This window comes from Nematolebias whitei, chromosome 16, assembly GCF_014905685.2.
Source record: "Nematolebias whitei isolate Nwh7 chromosome 16, NemWhi1, whole genome shotgun sequence".
In the NCBI taxonomy this organism is placed as follows: domain Eukaryota; kingdom Metazoa; phylum Chordata; class Actinopteri; order Cyprinodontiformes; family Rivulidae; genus Nematolebias; species Nematolebias whitei.
In genome coordinates this window covers 13,179,420-13,184,093 of record NC_056513.1, presented here as the reverse complement: position 1 = coordinate 13,184,093, position 4,674 = coordinate 13,179,420, and positions in this window count along the sequence as shown.

Below are 4,674 nucleotides of genomic sequence, written 5' to 3'. Positions count from 1 at the left end.
CGTGTTGAGTCTTCGTTTCGTCACAGTCTCCCATCCTGAGCAAGCACAAAGGCAACAGTGGAAAGGAAAAACTCCCTCATAACAGGAAGAAACCTCCAGCAGAACCAGGCTCGGGACAAGCGGTCATCTGCTTCAACCGGCTGGGTTTGAGAGGAGCAGGAAGGAGAAACAGACACATGACATAAAACAGAATTTAAAAACTGAAATGCAATTATTATGACTTTTCAAGGTCAAGGTGTCTTTATTGTCATTCACACCACATTTGGTACATGAGGTGGAACGAAACTATGCACACAGGGTCCCAGTTACGTCCAACAAAAATACAAATTGTAAAGAAAAACAGTAAAAAGATCTAAAATATGATCTAAGAAATATGTTAAACTAAGAATATAATAAGCGCTAATAGTACAAAACAATGTGACAAACAACAGCAGCATGAACATGAGTTTGTGTGAGCAGATGAGGACGAATGAACTCTTAAACATGAAATAAATCAGCTGCATGAGGTCAGCATCATGGATAGTCAGCAGCACATATCAACAATCAAGTGGCATTACAGTGATTTTTTTCTTCACAGTGATAATCCTGACTAGGGATTCATGAGTCTTAACAGCCTCAGGGTAGAAGCTGTTCCTCAGTCTAGTGGTTCTACACTTAATGTTCCTCAACCTTCTTCCTGAGAGGAACAAGGCAAAAAGTGAGTGTGCTGGGTGAGTGGGATCCTTCATGATGCAGGTGGCCCTCTTCCTGCATCTAGAGGTGTAAATGTCTGTGAAGGTGGGGTGTGAGGCTGACTTCAACAGTCTTCTGTGCAGCCTTCACCACTCTCTGCAAAGCTTTTCTTTCTGCAGCTGTGCAGCCTCCGTGCCACACGTTGATGCTGGAGCACAGGATGCTCTCCACTGCACACCTGTAGAAGGAGGTGAGGACTGAGCTTCCCCGACCAGCTCATCTCAGCCGTCTGAGGAAGTAGAGTCTCTGATACCATACCATACCATACCAATTTATTTATATAGCACTTAAAACAGCAACAAGGCCAACCAAAGTGCTGTACAAAAGAACACAAACATGCACAGCAGACAGGAAAACATAAAATAGAAATACAGATACAAATAGCAGCAGGAGCTAACTAAAGTGGCCAACAGAGTAGAGAACAGACCGGACCAAAACAAATCACACCGTGTTAAAGGCAAGCGAATAGAAGTGGGTCTTCAAGCGAGACTTAAAGACTGAGAGTGTGGGAGCCTGCCGGACACTCAGTGGCAACTCATTCCACAGTCGTGGACCTGCAACAGAGAAAGCCCTGCCCTGATGAGCTTGTGTTGTTGCCCCACCTAAGGTTGTAATTCAAGTGCACACCCAAGTACTTGTAGCTGGAGGCCTTCATCTTCTTCACATTGATGTGAAGGTTATTGTTATATATTATATTATTATTATATCATTTTTATATAATTTCCCTCTGGGATTAATAAAGTATTTTTGAATTGAATTGAATTGAATTCTTCTTCGCTGCCTAAGTAATGTAATATATTGCTTCATCATTATTTGTTATAAGTACAACAGTATAGTAAAGTTTGTTAAAGTTGTTTTATTTTCTTTCACAGATTTACAGGAAATAAAGAGACAGAGACAACACAAGGGAGCAGGTTGACAGCCAATCTGTTTAACATCAACTCAGCTTAGTCCTGCAGTCAGAACAGATTTAGAATCTACGAGTGATCTTGGGTTTTTTTTAGTTAATTTTTTCAAAGGTAACTTTTTTGCTTTTTTACTTAATATTAACAGATCTTTTATAAAATGTGATTTAGTTTAAATGTAGTGTCTTTTAAAACACCAGTCAACAAGATTTTTTTATTCATATGTACTTTATTTATAGTTTAAGAATAATTAGGTGGCATGGTGGCGCAGCTGGTAGAGCTGTTGCCTCTCAGCGAGAAGGTCGTTAGATCAAATCCCAGTCGGGGACATTTCTGGGTGGAGTTTGCATGTTCTCTCCGTGCATGCGTGAATTTTCAACGGGTACTCTGGTTTCCTCCCACAGAGCAGAAACATGCCTGTTAGGCTGATTGGTAACTCTAAATTGTCCCCAGGTGAGAGTGAGCGAGTGACTGTTTGTTTGTCTCGTTTGTCTCTATGTGGCCCTGTGATGGACTGGAGAACTGTCCAGGGTGTCCCCCGCCTCTCGCACAGTGATTGCTGGATATGCATTGACCCCTGCGACCCAAAGAGGAAGAAGCAGGTAAAGATAATGGAGGGATGGATAAATTGATATGCTGATGATAATTAATTAGCTGGCTGTTAGCCTCCTAGCGGTCGTCTGTAAACAATTCAGCTGCTAACATGCTAACCGTTGTAGGTTGATTCATTCATTCAACCTTTATTTAGACAGGTTCATCCCATTGAGCCTCGAGGACTCATTTACAAGAGAGAGATTCAAACATTTGTTTCAAAACAGTGTTACGGTTAAAAAAGAGACAGGTGCCTCTCCTCAGGGAGACATGGCAACCAACCAACCTCCTCTTTTCTAACCAAGCATAAAGTTTAGAGGAATTCTTGTCTGCACACAAGTGAAGGAAGACTTGGAGAAACAGCTAGGAGAGGAGGGAGTGCTGCTTGGCAAGAGGGTTAAAAAATCCAAACAAAGCTTTGTCTGTTATCTTATTAATTGGGATTTAAACCATAGAAACAGAATGGCAGAATAATTTAGTGGTTTTGGTGGTGTCACTGTTTATCACTGTGATATACCTTCAAACCAGGTCAATGCAGAGTCCCGATACAGTAATGCAACCTTTGCTGACAATAATGCATCCATTTTATTGTTTTGTTGTTCTTCCTCTCATATCATCTGAAGCATCAATGTGGGAAAAACAGTACAAGGCGAGCAAGGACGGAGGAGACAGTGTGAGATGTCGTCAAACTGAAACGAGAAAGACCAAAAGGATCACTGGAAAATGAGGACTGGGGAAGCCTTTGATGGTTACTGCAGGGGTGCATCTTTAGCCCGGTGTGGTAATTGTGTCTCTGGGGTGAGATTCTTGGACCTGATCCTGGTTGAGATGAGAGACCGAGGCAGATCTCTGCAGAAGCTGAGGAAGAAAGAAAACAGAAAGATAAACTACGAGAAAATGGCTCGTGTGCATCTTTTACATCTTGTTTTCTGTTTTCTAACAAAAACAGTTTGGGTGATAATTAACAGAAGTGCATGATGTTTTATTGATTTGTCAGGATCCTCTTTTTGGCTGCTCACTCTCACACTCATGGCCTAAAGAACGGAGTCACATTAAAAACTATCAGCAACACGTACCTTTTCTGCTCAGGTATCTTCAACTGTGAGCTGCAAATAAAAAGTCTATTAATAATCTCTGACCTTTACGGGTGTTCTAGCAAATTGGGGGATTTTTATCATCTCAGGACTCCTTTATTATCTTCTTTTTGAAGTTATAGCTGTTTGCTTATAGTTAACCACACAGAGCTGGAGAATTGGCAACATAGAAGAAGTTTAAAAATGTGCAATTAACAAGCAGACAGATAAACAGATTACAGCACGAATTAAGACAATCTAAAGTCATTTACCAAAATGTGAACATTCATCACACAAATATTTAGCCTGACCTCCTCATTCATATCTGTAGGTGTCAAATATGAAAGTTCAATACTAAAATTTAAAAACATTTCTGCCCTGAAAAGATCTGTTTGTGTCTGGCTTTTATCATTTAGGCTTTAAAAAAAAGCCAAATTAGGATTATATAGCATGTAGCAATGGCATGATACGTTTGGAGTAATGGGACGTTTCCTGTTCTCTCACTGCTGCTGTCAAAACTTTAAAAAATAAAAAAATTTACTCATGAACAATAATCGGGTTTTTTCTGGGGGTTGCCAGTCAAAACAACTAAATAATAGCTTTAATATATTTATTTGTTCCAATATGTTGATTGAAAAAGGTTAGATTACAACATGATCTTTTCTCGTACGTCTGTGTTTTTGTATTTTTACTAAAAAATAATTTTGTTTTAAAACTGCTAAACTACTTTTTTAGCAGCATTGTTTCTGTAATGTTTTCCTAAAATGTCAACATATGTTGGTCATATATGAACCTGAGCCCTGAGGCTACAAATCCTTTAAGCAGTTCAACTAATCTACGGATGGTAATTTCATATTTAAAAATACATTTTTACCTCTTCTTCCGTTTTAAATTGAAGTTGTCAGCTCATGCTGGTGTTTTTATTTCAGCACTGCTAGCTTGCTTAAAAGAATAATGAATCATATATCAAAGTTCATGCTCAATAATCCAGGTAAAACAATCCAACAAAATTAAAACAAATCCTCTGGACGGTTTCTTTTTGTTGAAACGTTTCATCCTTTAGCCAAAGGACTTCATCAGTCCAAGGAGCCACAACAAACCCAGTTCCAGTGGCTTACTCTCATTAGTGGGCCAACCAGTTTGATGGTGATACGATGGTTTCTGGAGCCCTTAACTTTGATGTTTTGAACCACTTTGACTATGGCTGCCTCAGAGGGGTCGATGGGAGAGAGGGCGGACTCCAGAAACCTTCTTATCACCATGAAACTGGTTGGCCCACTATATGAGTAAACCACTTATGTATGGAACTGAGTTTGTTGTGGCTCCTCAGACTGATGAAGTCCTTTGGATGAAGGACGAAACCATTCAACAAA